Raw genomic sequence first — 24,468 nt, 5'->3', positions numbered from 1 at the left:
AACATAGCCAGCCTTTCCAGTACATCCTGGGTCTCAATTTTCACCTCATTCATTATCTCTGCCATCTCCTCTTCCACCAATATTTTCTCAACATCCTCTCCCTGAGTAAACACTAATACAAAGTACTCATTAACTATTCTAGTCATGCCCTGTGCCTCTGAACATATATCACACTCTTTATCCCTAATAGGTCCCACTTCTTACTACCTTATTACTAATTACATGCTAGTAAAATATTTTTGGATTTCCTGTTATATTTACTGCCATTCTGTTTTCATATTCTCTATTTGCCAGTCTTACTTCCCTCTTTACTTCTCCTCTCAACTTATTGAATTTAGCCTGGTTCTCATTTGAACTATTCACCTAACATGCATCATATACCCTCTCTTTTTGTTTAATCATATTCTCTATCTCTCTTGTCATACATGGAGCCTTGGCTTTTATTCCTTCCATTTTGCCCTTGTTGGAATATTTCTATATTCACCTATGTTGAATGGAAAATTCTGGAAATTGGAAATAAGAAACAAAAATTTCTATTCCCATCATTTCTATTTTTTATTATCAAAGTACTCCGTACCTCCCTAAACATTTCCCTTTCCTATAATTTTCAAGATTTTAAAATAGAAGCTTGGCTTTACGTAATAATGGCTTCCTGATTTATATTCTCTGCTCTTCTTTCAACCTTGTTGATTTTTCCATTACGAACCCTGTCTCTTCAATTAAGTGTCTTAATTAAAAATTCAAGAAAAAGAGCTCTTGGCGAGAAAAACGTGCCCTAAACTAGAAATTAAGTGTTCGGACTTAAGGACAGTTTACTATAACAAACTAAATCTGGTTCAGTAAACTTAGAAGGAATGTTGGTGCTAAATCACCTTCTTTACCACTCCCATGGTTTAATGCGACTGAGTGGTTTGCTAAGCCACTTCAACAGGAAGTTAAGAAAAAAACATTTTTTTAAGGCCTAGAGATGGTTGTGGAGGCAGGTTCAATTGAGGCATTCAAAAGGGCATTAGATTGTTATATCAAAAGGAAATAGAAATGTAGTAGAGGTAGGTGGATAGAAACTGTTCTCTGCAGCCGTGAGCGTGAGTCCCGAAGGCTGTGTTGCCTGCCCAGTGCCAGGGTTATGGACATCTCCTCAGGGCTGAAGAGGAACTTGGAGTGGGAGGGGAGGGATCCAGTTGTTGGCATTCATGTTGGTACCAATGACGTTGATAGGACTAGAAAGGAGGTCCTGTTGAAAGAATTTGAACAGTTAGGAGCTAAATTAAAACACAGAATCTCCAAGGTAATAATCTCGGGATTACTACCTGAGCCACGTGCAAACGGGCATAGGGTAAATAAAGTCAAGGAGTTAAAAGCGTGACCGAAGATTGGTGTGGAGGAATGGGTTTCAGTTCATGGGGCACTGGTATCAATACTGGGGTAGAAGGGAGCTGTTCCGGTGGGACGGGCTTCACGTAAACCGTGCTGGGACCAGTGTCCTAGTGAAATGAATAACTCAGGCTGTAGAGAGGGCTTTAAACTAAATAGAGGGGGGTAAATAGGCTTACAAAGCAAAAGGATATGGCAGCATTGCAGGGAAGCTACTTAGGTAATGATACCCAGAGTGTGATACCCAGAGTGTGGTAGGAAGGGACAGTGTACGAACATAAAAGGGCACCAAATAGGGTCAAAGGGGGAAAAAATTGTAAAAAGGCAAAGTTAATGGCTCTTTACTTAAATGCACGTAGTATTCAGAACAAAATAAATGAATTAACGGCACAAATTGAGGTTAATGGGTATGATCTTATAGCCATTACGAAGACATGGTTACAAGGAGATCAAAACTGGGAGTTAAATGTTCATGGGTATATGACTTTTCAAAAGGCAGGAAGGAAAGAGTGGTGGTGTTAGTACGAGATATAATAAGTACGACAGCAAGAAATGATCTTGGATCAGAAGATGTGGAATCCATATGGGTGGAGGTAAGAAATAGCAAGGGGAAGAAGACACTGATGGGAGTATTCTATAAGCTCCCTAACAGTAGCTATGCTGTTGGACAGAGAATAAATCAGGAAATAATGGGGGCATGTAAAAAAGGCAATATATTAATCATGGATGACTTTAATCTCCATGTAGATTAAAATCAAATTGCCAGGGGAAGCCACAAGCAAGAACTCATAGAGTGTATTTGGGACAGTTTCCTAGAAGAATATACTATGGATCCAATCAGGGATCAGGCTATTTTGGATGTGGTAATGTGTAACTAGGCAGGGTTAATAAATTATCTGAGTAAAAGATCCCCTAGGAAACAATGACCATAACATGGTGGAGTTTAGCATTCAGTTTGGGAGTGAGAAACTTAGGCTAGATTTTCTGGCCCCATCATGGGCGGCGCCCCAGCCATTGACTTATGGTGGGACCGGAAGATCATGGTGGCGGGCGGGTGTGGAAAATCCTGCCCTTAATTCGGAAATAAATGTGCCAAACTTAAATAAAGGTAATTATAAAGGAATGAGTGGAAAGTTGGCTGGAGTGGACTGGGGAAGGAGTTTAGCAGAAAAGGCGGTTGATGAACAATAGCAGACGTTTAAGAAAATAGTTCATGACTCACAACAAAGATATATCCCAGTGAGGAAGAAAGATTGTAGGAAGGGGATAAACCAACTATGGTTAACCAAAGGATAATATCAAAGTGAAAGAAAAAACATACAATGTGGTAAAGATTAGTGGTAAGCCAGAGGATTGGGAAAGTTTTAAGAACCAACAAAAGATGACCAAAAAATAAATAAAGAGGGTGAAAATAAACTTTGAGGGTAAACTAGCAAATAATATAAAAACAGACAGTAAGAGCTTCTTTAAATATATAAAAAGAAAGAGAGAGGCCAAAGTCAATAGAGAATGAGGCTGGGGAACTAGGAAATGGCAGAGGATTTGAATAGATACTCTGCATCAGTCTTCATGGTAGAAGACACTAATAGGATACCAAAAATACCAAATAATCATGGGGCAAAAGTAGGGGAGGAAGTAAATACAATAACAATCACTGGAGAAAAAGTACTAGGGTAAGTAATGGGGCTGAAGGCCAATAAGTTCCCTGGAATTGATGGGTTGCATCCTAGGATAGTAAAGGAAATTGCTACAGAGGTAGTGGATGCACTGGTAGTAATTTTCCAAGAATCCTTTTAGATTTTGGAGAAGTCCCAGAGGATTGGAAAACTGCCAATGTGACACCCTTATTCAAAAAGGGAGGGAGACAAAATACAGATAACTGTAGGCCAGTTAGCTTAACCTCTGTCATTGGGAAAATGTTGGAGTCTATTATAAAAGATGTAATAGAAGAGCATTTAGAAATGCATAATATAATCAAGCAGAGTCAGCATGGCTTCATGAAGGGGAAATCATGTCTGACAAATTTATTAGAATTCTTTGAGCAGGTAACACGTAGTATAGATAAAGGGAAACCAGTAGATGTGATATATTTGGATTTCCAAGTGCCTTTCGATAAGGTAGCACACATAAGGCTACTTAATAAGATAAGAGCCCGTGGTGTTGCGGGTAGTATATTAGCATGGATAGAGGATTGGCTAACTAATAGAAGACAGGGAGTTGGGATACAGGGGGCATTTTCAGGATAGCAACCTGTAACTAGTGGAGTGCCACTGGGATCAGTGCTGGGGCCACAATTATTCACAATATATATTAATGAGTTGGATGAGGGAAATAAATGTACTATCACCAAGTTTGTGGATGACACGAAAATAGGTGGGAAGGCTAGTATTGAGGATGAGACAGAATCCACAGTGAGATATAGACAAGTTAAGTGAATGGGCAAAAATGTGGCAGATGGAATATAATTTAGGAAAATGTGAGGTTATGCATTTTGGCAGGAAGAATAGAGGAGCTGAATATTATTGAAATGGAGAAAGACTGAAGAAAGCTGCAGCACAGAGAGATTTGGGGGTCCTCGTGCATGAATCCCAAAAAGCTAACACACAATTTCAGCTGGTAATAGGTAAGGCAAATGGAATGTTGGCCTTCATTTCAAAGGGAATGGAGTATAAAAATAGGGAAGTCTTGCTAAAACTATACAAGGCACTAGTTGGACCAAGGGATTTCCCGGTCAGGAGGTGGGGCCCACTTGCCGGCGCATAAAATGATGCGGGATGACGTTGGGCGGAACTCCTGACGTCACCCGCCCCATTTCAATTTTCAGGTCGGCGGGGGCTCAGCAGAATCAGCTGTGCGCCTGCTAACCTGTCAATGGCCAATTGAGGCCATTGACGTACTCATTAAAGTAATTAGTGGACCTGCCCATCTAACCTTAAGGTTGGCGGGCAGGCCGGGAGCTCTGGTGGGTATTTGATAAAGCATGAAACCTCATCCATGGGTGGGATGAGGTTTCATGTATGTTTTAAAAAATGTAATAAAAGTGACTTTGAAAGTGATGGACGTGCCCAAACTCATGTGATAGCGTCAGGGAAATTTATTTTTCTATTTTTAAGATTTCTTACTGTGGAGCTGATCTCCCTGAGGCAGCACTTAGCCTCAGGGAGATGACTGTGCTCTTTCATGCACATGCGCAAAAGAGCGCACTCTCGGCTGAGGGAATCCCCCCCCCCCCCCGCCGTCCGCACAGCGAGCTCGTAGCGCTTCCTGGCAGATGTCATGCTGGGCGGGCCTTAATTGGCCCGCCCATGTAAAATGGCTGCGCGCCCCCGATCAGGGGCATCGATTGGAGACGCCCGCTCCTAAACTTCCACCCCAGTGGGGGAAAATTCTGCTCATAGAATACTATGAACAGATTGATCTCCTTATCTAAGGAAATATATACAGGCATTGGAGGCAGTCCAGAGAAGGTTCACTAGGTTGATCCCAGGTATGGAGGGATTTTCTTATGAGGAGAGGTTGAGTAGGTTAAGCCTGTACTCATTGGAGTTTAGAAGAATGAGACGCAACCTTATTGAAACATATAAGATTCTTAGGGGGCTTCACAAGGTAGATGTTGAGAAGTTGTTTCCTCTTGTGGGAGATTCTACGACCAGAGGGCATAATCTCAGAGTAAGGGAGCGCCCATTCAAAACAAATGAGGAGGAATTTCTTCTTTCAGAGAGTAGTCAATCTGTGAAATTCTTTACCGTAGAGGCCGGGTCGTTAAGTATATTCAAAGCTGAGATAGGTGATTTTTAATCAGTAATGGAATCAAGGTTTATGGGGAAAAGGCAGGAAAGTGGAGTTGAGGATTATCAGTTCAACTATGATCTCATTGAATGGCGGAGCAGACTCGATGGGCCGAATGGCCTCCTTCTGCTCCCACGTCTTATGGAAGAATGTGCAGGGTTACGGGGAGATCGTGGGGAATGGCATTAAGTGAGTTGCTTATTCAGAGAGCTGGTGCAGACACAATGGGCCCCATGGCCTCCTGCACTGTAGCGATGCTGTGACACTGAATATGATGCTTGAGGGTATATCAGAAACATCACAGTGGTGAAAGACAATGGAAACTCTGCAGAGTGGTAATCAGAGTTGCATTGCCACTCCGCTTCTACTTTTACTTAGCTTCAAATCTTCTCGATCCTATCTCACCTGACCTACTGACTCAGGCCAGGCGAGTAATGTGCAGGGCAGTGCATTCCCCAGGCCTTCTTTCAAAGGCTTCAGAGTCTGATGCAAGGAGGCCATGTCCCCTTTTTTACAGCACCGACTTCTGTAAATTCAGGTAAGTTTCAAGGTCCAGCCACTTTAAAGCCAAGGAGAAGGCAGGTTTGTCAGGTAAGTAGAATTTGGGGTCGGGAGGGGAATGGGTCAGACAGTTGTGAGGCGGGGTGGGGCGGAGTGTCAGGCAGTCGGCAGGGGGTTGGCGGGGTGAGGTGGGATTGGAACCTGCGGGTAGTAGTTTGTGTTTTGGGGGGAGTCTTGGGAGGGGGTAGTGAGGGGGTGTAGTCCCCTGGGGGTTGAAGGTGGTGGTGGGGTTAGTCATGAGTGGGGATGGGTGGGTGATATGGGAGTCCTGTGGCAGGGTTGTAGTCAGGAGGTGGAGGGTGTCCTATTAGCAGGAGGGGGGTGGGGGGTTCGGGGGGCTTCGGTGTCGGTGCCGCTGCTGGTGCTGGTGCAGGTCTGTACAATAGCTACCCAAAAGCTAGAGGTCATTTTAATTCTTCTAACTTTTTCTGGGTAACTGCTGATGTGAGCCAGTCGGAACCAAGCAAAGTTTGCAATTTAAATTGCATTTTCAGATAGTTCCCAGTGAAGGGCAATTGCCTGTGGAAAGTTTGTACTTCCCGGGTAATTGCCATGCAAGCCTTATCTGGGAACCTCTTGGGTGGGGGGGGGGAGCGTGTGGGGACGGGGAATTTTCCCAGAGCTTCTTTGGGGTGCCCCCCAATTACACTGCCCTGGAACTTCGATGTTACGGCCCAATGTGTTTTCTCAGTCATCTTTGGAATGCCACCAGACACACGCCTTAAGATTGGCATTTCCAAATGAACAGTTCTGTTTTTCGTTTGGAAAGCTCCCATGCAATTACTATCCAGTAATTCAAAGCTGTGTTATGTAAATTGTTATATAGTGAACATTGTTTTCTACACTTCTCTGTAATCAGAATTTCATTTCTCCCTAGGTTAAATTTAATGTTGTACTTGGTCATAAGCAAGAAAGCTAACAAAAATTGGTTTTTACAACGTTTATTAACTACATTAATGCCCAAATTCAAGACCTTTCTATGGAATAAAACCCTATCTTTTCTAACCTTTGACAATCATTAAAATAAAATTGCAACTATATATTTAATCAGCGATTAGATCAACATCTTCTATTGTACTTATAACAGTTTATATCATACTAGTTGACAAATCTACCTTGAACTGGGAATACCATTATCTACCTAAAAAGGATGTTATCACAAACAGCACTAAATATAATATCCAGTTGTTCTGTTGATAGTTAATATTTTTATGTAAATCGTTACATCAATTACCCTTAATGGGGGGAACTAGCTTTGAAGAGTTTCTTTGTAGAGCCCAGCTTTGTGAGGACATATGTTATCATCAGCTAATTCAATTATTATTAAATTCAAGCTTCAGAGAACTTAATAACCATGCACTTCAACTGTGGTTATTAAGTTCTCTCATGCTTTCAGGCTCAGCATTTTGACCTTTTTATCATGTCAGGCAAGTGACCTGTTAATAACCCTCTGCTATTGCTTTATGTTGCTATTTACCCAGTGTTGACTGGATGATTTATTTTTTATGTGGACAGACTGGAAATTATTAATATTTAAATTAGACTGCCGTTTCTAAGGCCCAAGCACTTTGTATATTGTAATGTAGAGCAATTAATTACCACTCTCCTGTCTGACTTTTAACTTGGCAAAAAACAGAATCCTAATGCCAGAAATAAAGGTTAAAAAGAATGAGTACATTTTTAAGATGGAGTTGGAATAGCATTGGGATGTTAAGAAAACAAAAGTAATATTTTTATTTTTAAACTTGGCTGATTTACTTTATTTATTAATTTAAAGATATGTCTCATTGGAGCGCTAACGTACAATATAATTTGGTTTAAATACGACTAACTGAGCAGATATGCAGAAGCTGTTGTGGATGACCTTCTGATTCTTCTCAATTCCCTATGGAGGACCAACTGTGCTTAGTACCTCCTAAAGCAAGACTGCTGACATCGGGAGGTGTTTATTGTCAGAGTTTGAGGCCCTATATTTCCATAACAATGAACATTGTATTAATTTTTTTCCCAAAACTGGCAATGACCATCTTCAACAAGAGAGAATAGAACCTTCGCCCCTTGACATTCAGTGACTTTACCATTACTGAATCCCCCACTATCAACATCCTGGGGGTTCCCATTGACCAGAAACTAAACTGGACTAGCCATATAAATACTGTGGCTGCAAAAGCAGATCAGAGGCTCGGAATCCTGCAGCGAGTAACTCACCCCCTGACTCCCCAAAGCCTGTCCACCATGTACAAGGCATAAGTCAGGAATGTGATGGAATACTCTCCACTTGCCCGGATGAGTACAGCTCCAACAACACTCAAGAAGCTCGATTGGCTCCCCACCCACAAACGTTCACTCCTTCCACCACTGACACAATGGCAGCAGTGTATACCATCCACAAGATGCACTGCAGGAACTTATGCAAACTCCTCAGACAGCACCTTCCAAACCCAGAACTGCCACCATCTGGAAGGACAAGGGCAGCAGATGAATGGGAACACCACTACCTGCAAATTTCCCTCCAAGCCACACACCATCCTCACTTGGAAATATATCGCCGTTCCTTCACTGTCACTGGGTCAAAATCCTGGAACTCCATTCCTAGGAGCACTGTTGGTGTACCTACATCATAAGAATTGCAGCAGTTCAAAAAGGCAGCTCGCCACCACCTTCCCTAGGGCAATAAATGCTGGTTTAGCCAGCGATGCCCATATCTCATATACGAATATAAAAAAAATGGTATTGGTCACACCCCCAATGGTTTTGATATTAAAGACAGTTCATAAATGAGCTGTGATGTTCCCAGGCTTGCTATGTGGTCTGTGTTGGGTTAGCTGATTTCACCTGGAACTGCATTAGAGGCATAGCATCGTTTTATCGTTTTCAATTCTTCTGGACACACCACAGGATTCTGACATCAGTGTTAAATAGGGGTCAGTGTTAAATGGGGGGCGGGGGATGTGGTGGAAGAAAATTGCTCGGGGCTGCTGGCAGAGGAGAAATTTGCTCGGTGGGGGTGGTGAGGGAGAAAATTGCTTTGGCAGGGGGGTAGTTGATGGGGAGAGAACTGCTGCAATCTTGGGGCTGGCTATGCGCAACGGAGGGTAGGGGCAGGGTTGTGCAACATGAGCTATAGATTTTAAAGAAAAACATAAATATGTATAATCAAACCAGGGTGGTCTGCTTTTTCTAAAGTTAGCACAGTTTTATGTTTGAAGCTATCGCAATTCAGAAATATGGGAAATAAGCCCAATGATCATTTTTGGTGTCCGAATGCTTAAGTGATGTTGCTAATCACAAATGTTTGAGCGCTGCGATTTGGGGCAATTGATGACATTGATGTCTGTTACAGTACTTGTAATGTTAAATGATAGGTAAATGATTGTGTTTGAGTGCAATTGATGTTGCATGGAAGCTGAATGATTGCTTTTGAATGTGATTGATATCAAATGAGTGCAAGTAAATGCTGTTGAATGCAAATGATGTCAAACTTTTCAGGTATCCTCCCATGATCTGGTTATTGACTACACCTGGAAAACAAAGCTTTTAAAAATTATGATACTATCAGAGGGTTATAATAGTGTCAGTTTCTGATAGCTGACTTATGAAATGCACAATCTGGAGGTAGTGCTAAGCTAAACTAATCTAGAAGATTGAATTATTTCCAACATTTTCTGTTTTTATTTCAGACTTCCAGCATTGCAGTATTTTGCTGTTCTAAGCTAGAAGATTACAAGTTTCATCTTTGAGTTTGTTAGTTTGAGCCAGCCTGGTACCAGGGAATCAACTGGGTGAAGGAAAAGAAAACGTGTAAGGATTCTGTTCCTGAACGCTTATAACAAATTTTATAAATGTTGCGATCAGGTGAGGAGGTAGGATGGCTCCCCTCTTTTTCCACTCTTTGTTTGGCCACAGCATGTTTTTTAAAAGGATGTGCTTGCTAATTCGATGAGTGTTTAATTGTTTACATACTGTAAAAGGCATATGCAGACAGGTTTCCTTGAATTAAAAAAAAGAAAAGGGGCTTTTATTTATTGTACTTAACCCAGTCTAAGTAAAACAGTAAAAAATGCTCAAACTTTCATGCACACCTCTACAGTTGAAATTGATATACATACACCAATGAGTTACCGAGCAGAAGGAGAGATTGGCTTTTTAGAGTCAGAAAACAGTTAAAGATGTATGGGTCTTGCAGTTTGATGGCTTGGATTGTTCCAGGTTGGCTCAGTGGTCTCTCAGGATTTGGCATCAAGGTGGCTGTTGATAGCTGATGTATCTTGTCTTCTGGAAACAGAAACTGCTAGTTGAGTTTTTTCTTTAAAATCTCTGCCTGTGGCACATGGAAAGCAAAACTGCAGACAGTGTTGGAGCTTGCAAGATGGATAGAGAGAGAGGGTGTTCACTTGGGACCTTCAGTCCCCTTGCTCTTCTGTGCTTTTGGTTTCCAGACTGGCTTGTTTCTCCCTGTTTCTTGGAATAACTAAGATTTATTATCTGAAGTCAATTTCAATCATGTGACCCAATGATGAATACTCCCATTGTGCACATAAATGATTTGAAATTAGAAGCCATTGCTGCACAATTGGGAATGCATAGTGGCTGTTCACACTACTTATCATGAACTGGTTTCTCTGTAACTCTCTTTAAGTGTCGAACTCAGAAACATTGGGCAGAATTTTGCCCTTGATGGGCGGGCCCCACCGGCTTGGTGGCTGGCGGGCAACCGATTGCCACTGCCGAAATGGGCCCCGCCACCATTTTGAGTGGGCGGGCCACCCGACGGGAAGCGCTACGTGCCTCCTGTGTGGGGGATGGAGGGATTCCCCAGCTGTCAAAGTGCGCTCTTTTGCACACGCGCACGAAAGAGCGCACATCTCCCTGAGACTAAGTGCTGTCTCAGGAAGAACGCTGAAAGCTTTATAAACTTAAAAAATAGAAAAATAAAAAAATTATTAACACATCCCCCTCATGTGACAATGTCACATGAGATGAGACATGTTAATAAGTATCACGTAAAGTTTATTAAGGTTTTTAAAAACAGACATGAAACCTCATCCTGCCGGTGGATGAGTTTCATGTTTTTTCAGAAGCCCGCTGGGGCTCCTGGCCTGTCCGCCAGCCTTAAGGTTGGACGGTCAGGGCCTTTAATTGGCTTAATTATCCTGCCAATGGCCTGAATTGGTTCAGCTGATCACGCTGTCAGCCTGCCTTCCTGAATATTTAAATGGGGCGGGATGACGTCGGGGGCTCCCCCCTGACGTTACCCCGCATCATTTTTGTGCTGTGAGCGTGCCCCGCCCCCAGCTTGCCGATGGAAAAATTCTGGCCATTGTCTCTGGACTTTGAGTTTTGGTAAGTGCACAGACAATAGAGGTTGTGAATTTCATAAATAGTTTCATCCCAGTATGTCCATTCAAGGGAGGGCACTCCACACATTTAATTTAATATATTTCTGGAGACTTGAGCTAACTCTGAGTTTGTGCAGAAATTACAAAAGTCACCTGACTTTCGATGACCATTTAACAGATTGCTGTTTAGGTCATTTAAAACGTAGTAGTGATTTTTTAACTAAAGTATGGCTTTGTGTCAGTAGGGTTTTATTTTAACCACTAGTTAATGTCTCAAGGCTTGGCACACAAAGACTCAATACTAAGGGCAGAATTTTATCCTTGGTGTGTGGGCTCAGCAGGAGTGGGCGGAGCCGGTCAGGAAGCCGACTGCTGCCTGCAATTGGCAGCGCACTGTGATTTCACGTTGGTGGGCCAATTAAGACCTGCCCAGCTTGAAAGGCGGCTGGGGAATCTGTGAGAAGGGGCGGGCGGGGGCATGATGTCTGCTGGGTCCAATGGTGACCTAGTGGCCGATTCAACACCAGTCCGGGCAGTCCCTGGAAGGCTGCCAAGGAAGGACGCTGAAGTCTCTATGGATCCCATTGTGGTTGGACACAACAAGCGGGAGGGCAGATCCGCGGGGCAGTCAGCCCTATATTTCTCAGACGAGTGCCTCACAGCCCTCCTGGAGGAGGTTGCAGCCAGGAGGGAAATCCTTGTCCGCAGAGACGGGAGGAGGAGGCCCCCGCACCTCACCAAAAGGGCCTGGGAGGAGGTGGCATCCGGGGCAGCAGCCACAATGTGAGGCGCACATGGGTGCATTGCCAGAAGCGCTTTAATGATCTCCTGCGATCGGGAAGGGTGAGAACCATGTTGGCATAGGTCACTTTGCAGAACATTTAAGAGCTGGCCATCTCTCTCTCTCTCTCTCTCTCTTCTCCCCCCCCCCCCCCCCCCCCGTGGACCTAAGAGTTGTTAGAGTGTGAGTGGCAAATGTCAATGAGGCAGGAGCTGGCCAAACAGATGAGCCCTGGCTGCTTGGACTGAGTGCCTTGCAGCTCCAGGGTCACAAATCGGCTGAACCCTGCGATGTGTTCCTCAAGTGGGATTGGCCATGGTGCAATGGCGCTGCAGGTAGAGAGTAGACTAATCAATGCTCCTCTATCCTTCCTGGAGAAGACATTCCATAACAATATTGAGAGGTCACAGAGTGGCAGGAGACCCCCCACCTCCTCATCCTCACGCACTATGAGCAGGAGGCCCTGGAGCTGGAGGTGCCATGCATCTCAGTCAAGCTGCTGCAGTGAGGTTGGGGTGCCAGATGAAGGTAAGAATGTCAGCCATTGCAACCATTCTAGTGTAGTCTCTATATTGATGCGAGCCTCAAACCTGGAGTCCCCATTGATAATCGAAAGACAAGGCCACCATGATGCATACCTCTGTTTCACCAGGGTGCCTGGCATGCACAGTGACAGTGTCATGACTTACAAGTGACATATCCTCCCTGTTCCTTTTAGGCTCACCAGAAGGCAGCCACTATGAGGAGCCTGAAGGCCCGTCCCTGAACCCAGAGGATCACCATGCTAAGCACGCACATGCATCACACCCTCTCTGTCAAGCAGGCACCAGCGCAGATACCAGCATCTCAGTGGGTATAAGGTCGCCATCTAGTATCTTGGTGCACACTCCCTTGAGGTGCAGACGGAGGCAGAGGGTGCCAAGGGTGCCAACAATTGGAGGACTGCTGGAGACCAGGACAATGCTCAGTCGATGGCTGATGATGGGCCTCTGGAGTCGTCCATTAGGGGCAGATGCTGGAAGTCCAGTGGGGTGTGTGAGAGGATCTAAACATAGAAACTAGGAGCAGGAGTAGGCCATTCAGCCCTTCTAGACTGCTCCACCATTCATTGTGATCATGGCCGATCATCCAGCTCAATAGCCTGCTCCCGCTTTCTCCCCATACCCTTTGATCCCTTTCATCCCAAGGGCTATATCTAACTCCTTCTTGATAACATACAATGTTTTGGTCTCAACTACTTTCTGTGGTAACGAATTCCACGGGCTCACCACTCTCTGGGTGAAGAAATTTCTCCTCATTTCAGCCCTAAATGGCCTACCCCATATCCTCGGACTGTGACCTCTGGTTCTGGGCTCCCCCACCTTCGGGAACATCCTTCCTGCACCCACCCTGTCTAGTCCTGTTAGAATTTTATAGGTTTCTATGAGATCCCCTCTCATTCTTCGGAACTCCAGTGAATATAATCCTAATCGACTCAATCTCTCCTTATATGTCAGTCCCACCATCCCAGGAATCAGTCTGGTCAACCTTCGTTGCACTCCCTCTACAGCAGGTACATCCTTCCTCAGATAAGGAGACCAAAACTGCACACAATATTCCAGGTGTGGTCTCACCAAGGCCCTGTATAATTGCAGCAAGACATCCCTGTTCCTGTACTCGAATCCTCTGGCTATGAAGGCCAACATACCATTTGCCTTCTTCACCGCCTGCTGCACCTGCATGTTTACCTTCAGTGATTGGTGTACAAGGACACCCAGATCTCGTTGCACATTCCCCTCTCTCAATTTATAGCCATTCAGATAATAATTTGCCTTCCTGTTTTTGCTACCAAAATGGATAACATCACATTTATTTATATTATAACGCATCTGCCATGCATTTGTCCACTTATTCAGCTTGTCCAAATCACACTGAAGCATCTCTGCATCCTCCTCACAGCTCACCCTCCCACCCACCTTTATGTCATCTGCAAATTTGGAGATATTACATTTAATTCCCTCATCTAAATCATTAATATATATTGTGAATAACTGGGGTCCCAGCCACGATCCCTGTGGTACCCCACTAGTCACTGTCTGCCATTTGGAAAAAGACCCATTTATTCCTACTCTTTGTGTCCTGTCCTCCAACTAATTTTCTATCCATCTCAACACATTACCCCCAATCCCATGCGCTTTAATTTTACACGCCAATCTCTTATGTGGGACTTTGTCAAAAGCCTTCTGAAAGTCCAAATAAACCACATCCACTGGCTCCCCCTCATCCACTCTACTAATTACATATATCTCTCAGAGATACATGAGGGAATGCATACCATGGTGTCTGTTGTGGAGGAGTCCCTGTGGAGCATGACCATTGCGTTGACCCTCATGGCCTATATAGAGAGCGGGCTCTCATGGAGAGACTGCTCCAGGGACTCAATCAGTGGTCCCTGAGGATGCACTCGCACCTACAAGCCCACACACTGGCAGTGACCTCAGCTGATGGATTGAGCATCCAGTATCCCAGATAGGTGCCTGGCCATCAATGGTGAGCAGGGAGTTCCAAATTGACCTCATGTTGGAGTACGAGCTGTTTGTCATCTCTGCGGGCTCCTCTCAGGGCGCTCTGGATGACAGCAGCAGCTCCTCCGTCCCTCTGCCATTGACCGTGGCATCTGATGAGGCTGTGGCAACTGGGGAGATGCCAGCCATGGCACTAGCCGTTTCCTCTCAGCCGGGGTCAGCACAGGCTCCACGGGCCAGAGGACAACCGCCAGGGTCATCAAGGCAAACAGGACAGCAGAGTCAGCAGGCTGTCCCCATTGCCGGTACCAGCGAGGGGGTCCACCTAGATGTAGCACCCGCAAAAGTAAATGTAAAGCACCTTAAGTACAAGATGAACTTATCACAGGTGATATTTTGTTCCCCCATTTTGCTTTAAATTTTTCCATGGTGTGATTAAAAACACCAGCTAATGTTAATTTTAGCTATGTATCGCATTCACAATTAAATGAGGTGATATTTAGTGCAATTGGCCTCTGTATGCTTCATTTGTTTTGTAGGTGCAGAGAAGGCTATTATGTAATGATGGACCTGTGTCTCCTGAAACTTTATTGCGAAGGCACAGAGTGTATGTTGTTGGCCAAGGAAATGGTCCTATCAGGGATCGACTACGGAGCTTGCAGCCGTGGGATGTGGTGGTGGTTCTTATTTGGTAGTCTAGCTAAAGGAGCGTTGGATCAAAGCATCCCAGGTGTCCCTGCCTCCCTGGAGGTTACCCAGGTCAGCATCCATGCCCTCAGCATTCTCCTCACCGTGCTCATCCTTGGACTCATTACTGGACTCATCATCTGTTGCCTGTGCAGCTGCGTCAAGATCTTCTTCCTCCACTGGGTTCCCCCTTGCCAGTGCCAGATTGTGCAGAGCACAGCATACAACTACTATCAGTGACGCATGCTCTGTGGGGTATTGCAGTGCACCCCCTGAACGGTCCAGGCATCAGAAGCGCATCTTGAGAAGACCTATTGTTCTCTCTATCACTGCCCTTGTGGAGGCATGGATCCTGTTGTACCACTGCTCGGCCTCTGTTCTTGGGTGGTGGAGGGGCACCATGAGCCACCTTTTGAGGGGATAGCCCTTGTCACCCAGCAGCCATTCATCCAGTCGGGCTGGAGCACTGAAGAACCTCGGCACGTGGGAGTGCTTCAGGTTGTAAGCATCATTGGAGCTGCCAGGGTACCTTGCACAGACTTGCAGAATCTGCATCCTGTGATCACACACTATCTGTATGTTCATGGAGTGGAAGCCCTTCCTGTTGACAAAGGCACCCGGCTCACCTGCTGGCGCCTTGATGGCCACGTGTGCAGTCGATTGCACCCTGGACATGAGGGAACCCAGCAATCAACACGAAGCCTCTGGCTCGCTCTGCCTGGCTGGCCTCGTCCATATGGTAAAGAATGAAAGTCAATGCATGCCTGAACAGAGCTTCTGTCACCAGCTTGACGCAACTGTGGACAGCCGATTGTGAGACTCCACAAAGATCCCCCACCGAGCTGTGGAGAGGGCCAGAGGCACAGAAGTTGAGGGTCACTGAGACCTTCACTGCCACTCAAATGGGGTGTCCATCCACACAGTCAGAGCTGATCTCAGGCCCAATCCACTGAGAGATGAAGGTCACTGTTCCCCTTGAGAGATGGAGCCTCCTTCGGCATTGCACCTCGGACCTATTGAGGTAGCTGCGTCACCGTCTGTAAACCCTGGCAGCAGGATAATGGCGTCTTCTGCTGCCCCTTCCGCCTTGGACTTCCTATTGGCCCTGCGCCCCTTGTGCCTGCACCTCTCCTCCCACAAGTCGCTCCCCTGGAAGCTGCATTGAGACACCTGGCCTCTCCCTTCTGCCCCTCTCTCCCACCTCAGAGGAGGTGCCTCCAGCAGAAGCCACAATTCCCATTATGAACTGTACCATCCATGGCTCAATTGCTGGATCTCTCGCCACTGCATTGTGGGTTCAACTCTCACTCCACAGTCCTGTCAGAGGTGCTGTCTTGTAGATGAGGTGTTAAATGGAGGTTCTGTCTGTTCTTTCATTACACTATTTCAAAGAAGAGAAGGAGGATATCCCTGGTGGTCTGGCCAACATTTGACCCTGAATCAACATCACAAAATCCTGATTATCTTGTCATGATCACTTTGCTATTAATGGAAGCTTGTCACGTGCAAACTGTTGTGTTCCCTACACTACAGCAATAACTATGCTTCAAAATGTACTTCATTAGCTGTAAAGCACTTTGGGGCTTCCTGAGATCATGAAAGGTTCTATGTAATGCAAGTCTTATGTCTTTTGATGTTAAGTGAAGTTCAGTGTCAGCAAGTGTGAAATTGCCCACTTTGGGTTCAACAAAGATAAATTTCAGTATTTTCTATATGGTGAGAAACTAATGTCGAGGACCAAAGAAGTTAGGGAGCCTAAATCATTAAAAGCCAGCAGATATGTATAAAATGCAGTTGAAAAGGCTAATGAAATATCGGCCTTTATCTCTAACAGCTGGAGTACAAAGAGGAGGAAGTTACGCTTCGGATATATGGAGCCTTGGTTAGGCACCATCTGGAGTGCTGGCTTCGGTTTTGGGCACCGCATCTAAGAAAGGAAATACTGACCTTGGAAGGATGCAGAACATATTTGTCAGAATTATACTAGAGTTTAAAGGATTAAATTATCAGGACAGGCGTTATAAATGTGGTCTGTATGCTCTTAAGCATAGGAGGTTGAGGGATGATCAGATCAAAGTGTTTAAAAGCAGATTCTCAATGGAAGGTACTGGATCCTCTGAAGTTGCATATATAGAATCATAGAATGATAGAGAACAAAAGGCCATTTTGGCAATAGTGCCTTTTGCCAGTTCTTTGAATGACTTATTCAATTAGTTTCACTTCCCTCCTCTTTCCCATAGCCCCATAAAAATTTTTCCCTTCAAGTATTTATCCAATTCCCTTTTGAAAGTTGTTACAAAACCTGCTTTCGCCGTTCTTTCAGGAATACATTTCCAACCAAAACCTGTTGCATAATTTTTTTTTTCTTATGTCTGATCTTTTGCCAATTAACTTAAATTTATGCCTTCTGATTGCTGACTCTTCTGCCACTGGAAAACAATTTGCCTTATTTACTCTTACCAAACCTTTCAAAATTTTGAATACCTTTATCAAAACTCCACCTAACCACTTCTGCTCTAAGGATAACAATATCAGTGTCTCTAGTATCCTAATTTCTCCCTCTTTCTCTTGGATATTTCCAGCATTTTCTCTTTTTATCATGGCATAACTTTCTTGCTTTTGTATTCTATTCTTCTACTAATGCAGCCAAAGATTCTGTAACCTTTTTAACAACCTCCCCAACTTGTCCTGCCAGCTTAAAAGGATTGGCTACATGAACAACCGGGTCCCTCTGTTTCTGCACCCACTTTAAAATTGTAACATTTATATTTTTGCATTCAAATTGTATCAATTTATATTGCCTCTTCTCAAACATACAACCAAAGTCAATCGCTTCATACTTCTGCTTTAAATTTCATCTGCCCATTTCACCCATCTAAATTCTCCTGACATCTGTTGCTGTCATTCTCAGTGTTTATTATGCTTCAATTTGATGTCATCTGTAAACTTCTAAATTTTTTGCTGTATACCCATATCCAGATACTAATATATATCAAAAAGAACAACCCCAACCCTGGGGGATATTACTGTACACTTCCCCTCAATTTGAAAAACAGCTACTCACCATTATACTGTTTTCTGTCCCTTTGCCAATTTCTTATCCTTTCAGACATTTTCCCTTTAATTCTAATTTTGCTAGCAAATCCATTGTGTGGCACTTGATCAAGTACCTTTTGAAATTCCACCTACTGTACACAACATCAATTGCATTCTTTTCATCACCCCTCTCTGCCACTTCATCAAAGAACTCAATCAAGTTTCTCAAATATGATTTGCCTTTGTCAAATTTATGCTGGCTTTGATTAATTAACCTGAATTTTTCCAAATGCCAATTAATACTTTCTTTAAAAGTTTCCCTACCATTGATGTTAGGCTGGCCGGCCTATGGTTCCCAGGTTTATCCCTCTCCCCTTTTTTGAACATGGGTACAATGTTGGTAGACCACAAGCTCTCTGGCACCGCTCCCATATCTAAGGGGGATTGAAAGATTATGACCAGAGCCTTACTTTTCTCAGCAAACTAGTGTGCATCATATCCAGGCTGGATTACTTTTCTACTTTGAGTACTGTTAACCTTTTAAATACCCTCACTTGATCTATTTTTATCCTATCCAATTCCTCTGCTGCCTCCTCCTTTACTGCGACATTGGAGAAATCCTTTCCTTAGCAGAGACAGATGCAAAGTACTCATTTAATACCTCAGCCATAACATCTTTCTCCAGAGGAAGACCTTTTTGGTCCATAATCAGCCCCACCATTTCTTTAAATTCCTTTTTACAATTTATATGTTTATAAAATACTTGCTTTCCCTTTTATGTTATTGGCTAATCTATTCTCATTCACTCTTTGCTCCTTATTACTTTTTTCAGTTCTCCTTTATGCTTTATTTATTCAGCTTGGTTCTTTACTGGACCTTACATTTATCATAAACCTTTTTCTGTTTCATTTTAAACTCTATATTTAATCATCCGGGGAGCTCTAGCTTTGGACACCCTTTCTTTACCCCTCATGAGAATGAGAATAATCTGCATCTAAAATATATCCTTTTTGGAGGCCTCCCATTGCTCATTTGCAGTTTTACTTGCCAGTTGTTGATGGGCAGGATCCCTTTTTAAAGCATTGAAATTAGTCTTTCTCCATTTAAGTATTTTTGCATTTGAAAAAGAAGACAACTTAAATTTTGCATAGTACCTTTCACTACTTTAGAAAGTTTCAAAGCGGTTTATAACCAATGGAGTACCTTATAAATTTAGAGACAATTGTTATATAGGAAACACAGCAGCCAATTTCCACGTAGTATTTGATATTGACCAAATAATCTGTCTTATTTATAATGTTGGTTGAGGGTTAAATATTGGCCAGGACATCGGGGTTCACCTGTGCTTCTTTGAAACCTGAGAAGACAAGGTCTCAGTTTAATGTCTCATCTGAAAGATGACACCTATGACATTGCAGTACTCCCTCAGTACCACACTGGAGTGTCAGCCTAGATTTGTGTGCTCAACTCTCTGGAGTGGAACTTGAACACATTACCTTCTAACTCAAAGGTGAGAGTTCTCCCAACTGAGCCACGTTTGATTTATCCTTGTCCTTGAGATCACTTTATCCTAAATGTCCCCCCACTGAAACATGCTCCACTAACCTCACTTCATTCCCTGGAATTAATCCAGCATTGCTTAATTCCTCATTGGGTTGATTAAGAAAGTTCTCCGATACACATTTCAGCAACTTAAAAAAAAATTGTTGTTGGGAATGTCACTGGCAGGGCCAGCATTTGTTGCCCATTCCTATTTGTCCTTGAGAAGATAGTGGTGAGTTGTCTTCCTGAACCGCTGCAGTTCATGTGTTGGTATACCCACAGTGCTATTGGATGTGGCCCCGATGACAGTAAAGAAACAGCGATATAGTTCCAAATCAGGATGGTGTGGTTTGGAGGGGAGCTTGCAGGTGGCGGTGTTCCCATGCGTCTGCCGCTCTTGTCCTTCTAGGTGGTAGAGATCATGGATTTGGAAGGTGATGTTGAAGAAGGCTTGGCAAGTTGCTATAGTGCAGATTGGAGATGGTACACACTGCTGCCACTGTGTGCTGGCAGTAGAGGAGTGAATGGTTAGGGTGGTGCATGGGGTGCCTGTCAAATGGGCTGCCTTGTCCTAAATGGTGTTTGAGTTTCTTGAGTTTTGTTGGTACTTTACATTCATCCAGGAAAGTTGGAGAGTATTCCGTCACACTCCTGACTTGAGCCTTGTAGATGCTGGACAGGCTTTAGGGAGTCAAGAGGTCAGGTACTTGCCATTGAATTCCCAGCCCCTGACCTGCCCTTTCAGCCACACTATTTATATAAAAGCAAAATACTGTGGATGCTTGAAATCTGAAATAAAAACAGAAAATGCTGGAAAAAATCAGCAGGTCTGACAGCTTCTGTGAAGAGAGAAACAGAGTTAACGTTTCGAGTCCGTATGACTCTTCTTCAGAACTTAATATTTATACGGCTGGTCCGTTCCTCCCCTTCTTTTGAAACTTACAAAATTCTTACAGGGTAGATATGGGTAGGATGTTTTCCCCCAGCCGATGAGTCTAGAACCAGGGGAAGCAGTCTCAGAATAAGGGGCAGGCCGTTTAAGACTGAGGTGAGGAGGAATTTCTTCGCTCAGAGGATGATGAATCTTTGGAATTCTCTACGCCAGAGGGCTGTGAAAGCTCAATCATTCAGTACATTCAAGATAGAAATTTATAGATTTCTGGATACTAATGACGATATGGGGATAGTGGGGAAAAACGGTGTAAGAGGTACATGACCAGCCATGATCTATTTGAATGGCAGAGCAGACTCAACGGACTGAATGGCCTACCCCTCCTATTTCTTATGTTCCTATGTTTTCCCTTTGGACTTATATTTTCTTACTTTCATATTTAAATTAAATGTCGCCTATTGAGAAATTATTTTTGGTTAAAAGGCAGAATTATGGAAGGCTCAAAAATGCACCAATTGAAGCCTCAATTTTTTACGGGGTAAGCCCTCAGATTCTGCTATAAAATAAATACTGTGCTTTTAGCAAGAAATAGCCACTAAAAACTGCAATTTAGAATGCTTTAGTTTTTAAAACGATCAAATGGCTGTACCTGCAGCTTAGCTTATGACAGGTGAATGTCCCTTCAAACTTTCATTACAAGTGCTTCTCCGTGCCTATATTCAGAGTTGTTTTTTGAGTTGCCAGCTTTCGTAGTTTTCTTTGTTGGTGCATAAGCAACTACAGCGTGGCCCTACTAATCATAGGTAGGTTGCTGGATCCTGCTTCCACATAGATCAGGCAAAGGTACAAAACAATTTGCTGAGCAAACTTGATAGACTCTCATATACTGGATTGTTTTCCTGTTTCAGTGTAATATTAACTTGTAAGTTTAAATCAACTTACTATCCTTTGACTGAAGTATGATGTATGGAAACAAGAAGGATGAAAGAATATAAAAAATATAATATTGGAAATGTCTAGTTCTCACATAAGGTTAATATTTAGATTGGAACAAAACTTTCACTTTGAGTTTTGCTGACCTGGTTCATTTTAGATTTTCAGCATTTATATATGTACTTGTAAGACCAGAAATTTATATCAACAAAAAGAATACTGCAGATACTGGAAGTGTCCATCAGGTCAGGTAGTATCCGTAGAGAGAATAGACAAGTTAGTGTTTCTGGTTAGGACCCTTTGTCATAGAAAAGTGTCTGAGCCTGAAACGTCACTTTGTCTGTGTTCTCCACAATGACATCTGATCTACTGAGCATTTTTTGTTTTTTGTTTCAGAAATGTATCTCTCTGTTTGAGATTGAAAGTTGGTGGAGCTTGTCTAATATGTTGGTCATATCCAGACTCAGATTTTCCATCAGGCTGGTTCAATCCTCGTGGAGAAATATCTTCAAATATGATTGACCCAGCAGTTCTGCTCTACTTCCCCAAAACTATGCCAGCTTATCCACACAACTTCAATCTTGGCTTCCATTACTGATTTAAAATCAGACACGGCCCAGGAGGATAGATACAATGAGATGAAATTTAAAATCAGCAGCAGGAGCCAGGACTGGAAACAGGAGAGAGTCTTGCATTTAATGTTAGTGCTCGAGGAGGAAGCCAGCAACTGATGGGAAGATGGTGATTGAAATTAGAAATCAGAGAAATAAACTGGATTCTTGGATATCAATTGGCAAGATGTTAAAAGTGATAGATTGTGATGCATCCTTCCTCTAACAACGTCATCAATGATTTTTGAGGGGCTTTGAGTGAAACTTTGTATATATGATTAGGTGCAGAGGTTTATCTTTTTTACCTCATGGATGTATAGGCTGCAGTAGCTTTCTTACTAACTGTTAACTAGCATTACTAATGGAACTTTTTCTTTTTGTGGTGAAGGCAATATTATTTTGGGTAAGTGTTTTTGTAATGCAGCCATATAGTGTTCATGTTATTTTCAATTGTCATTCTATGAAGTGCAAGTCAAATTGAAATTATAAAGCATAACTATTTGCCTTTTCTCCTGATTTGATACAAGCATTGTTTTGTATCTACATTCAATTGCTGAAAATGCCTCAAAGATACCATTGTGGAAATCAGTCACTCTTTGCTTTTAAATATCCTATCAAATTAACCTATATTATTAAAGCAGTCTATGAAGGAGAGCTATTGGATATTCTGGGAAGTTGGTACATGTTTAGAGGTTAAGTGAAAGGACTTGACTTTCTAGCACTGTATTTTGAGCAATAAGAAACTTAGGCCAGGATTTCCCGGTTGGCTGACGCGTAAATTGACACGGGATCATGTCGGGCGGAACTCCCGACGCCACCCTATTTCAATTTTCAGTTCGGCAGGGGCTCAGCCGAATCAACTGTGTGCCCGCCGACCTGTCAATGGCCTATTGAGGCCATTGACAAAGTAATTAATGTAATTAGTGGATCTGCCCATCCAACCTTAAGGTTGTCAGGCAGGCCGGGAGCCCTGGCGGGCATTGGAAAAGCAAGAAACCTCATCCACAGGCGGAGTGAGGTTTCATGTATGATTATAAATTTTTAATAAAAGTGAAACAGAAAGTGATGGACATGTCCCAACTCATGTGACAGTGTCACATGAGGGGATATGTCAGGGCAATTTTTTTTTACTGTTTTTATTATTTTTTTACTGTGTAGCCAATCTCCCTGAGACAGCACTTAGTCTCAGGGAGATGAGTGTGCTCTTTTGCACGCACACGCAAAAGAAAGCACTCTTGGCTCAGGGAATCTCCCCCCCCCCCCCGCCTGCATAGGGAGTGCATAGCGCTTCCTTGTGGACATCACGCTGGGCGGGCCTTAATTGGCCTGCCCATGTAAAATGGTGGTATGCCCCCAATTGGGGGTGCCAATCGGAGGCACCCCTCCACACGCCCGCTCTTGAACTCCACCACCTAACCCCCCCCACTCCCACCCCCCGCTGCTGACACGGGGGAAATTCTGCTCTTAGAAAAATTATGCTGCGTGTTTGAGGAAAAATTGTCGTGAACCATCTCTGGAGAACTTCTATTATATATTTAACTTTAAAATTGTACGGATTACACTGTTGAGCTATGTGATCTGTTTTTTTTAAGTGAAACTGCCATAAAATAAATATTCTTAGCTCCCTGATACTGATATAATATGAAATAGTAGATCATGCTTGATCCTTAAAGTATGCTGTTTTTCATATTTGGAAATGGTATTCAGGTTGCTAGAAATGGCTTCAATACCTTTAACCAGAGAGAGGAAATTCATCAATCTGTTACTGTTACAATTTAACCATTGACCTCTTGGAAAATATGCACGTATGGACATGGTGGTCCTCAATGAAATAACCTGTTCTGTCTTGCCTAGACTCACACACATAAGGAATATGCATCTTGGGTAAGGTATGAAAAGGCTTCCAAAGCCTGTTTAACTCCATGCCAACAAGGATCTCCAAAAGGAAAAGGGAATTAAAATGAGAAATTCTCACATATGGGCATTGCTAACAATGCCAATATTTATTTCCCATATATAAAAAAAATGCTGGAAATTCTTAGCAGCCCCGCCAGTGCCCATGGAGAGAAACACAGTTAATGTTTCAGGTCAATGATCTTTCATCAAAACTGGAAATTGTTAGAAATGTGACAGATTCAAAACAAATACAGGGGAATGTGTGGGGAAATGTAGAACAAAAGGGCAGGTCTATGACAGAGTGGAAGACAGGAGAGATTACATGACAAAAGGGATTATGGTGCAAGGCAGAAGAGGGTGATAATGGGACAAATAAATAAAATATGTGTCTAGAGGTGGTGCAGATGGGAAAGCAGAATCATTACCTACAGTTGCTTTACAAAAACAAAAACCACAAAACAATTGGGGAGAGACGATGTTCATCGTTTGGTAAAATGGCGCTGGGCTTTCTTCCTTAACAGCT

General features: G+C 43.3%; 1 protein-coding gene across 12 annotated transcripts in view; it reads left to right on the top strand.

Annotated features, from left to right (window-relative positions):
- dagla (diacylglycerol lipase, alpha) overlaps positions 1 to 24,468 on the top strand; it is a 485,025-nt gene that overhangs the window by 184,830 nt on the left and 275,727 nt on the right. The window contains exon 3 of one of the 12 annotated variants that reach the window (XM_041197354.1): positions 9,405 to 9,525. The exons of 9 other annotated variants lie outside the window; for them this stretch is intronic. The gene's annotated coding sequence lies outside the window, so the exon portion shown is untranslated. Of the gene's footprint in view, positions 1 to 9,404; positions 9,588 to 24,468 lie in introns of all 12 variants that reach the window. 2 more of the 12 variants (XM_041197352.1, XM_041197353.1) reach the window with 2 other exon arrangements.

The sequence above is a fragment of the Carcharodon carcharias genome, chromosome 10, assembly GCF_017639515.1.
Source record: "Carcharodon carcharias isolate sCarCar2 chromosome 10, sCarCar2.pri, whole genome shotgun sequence".
NCBI lineage: Eukaryota > Metazoa > Chordata > Chondrichthyes > Lamniformes > Lamnidae > Carcharodon > Carcharodon carcharias.
This window is presented reverse-complemented; position numbering and strand designations above follow the sequence as displayed.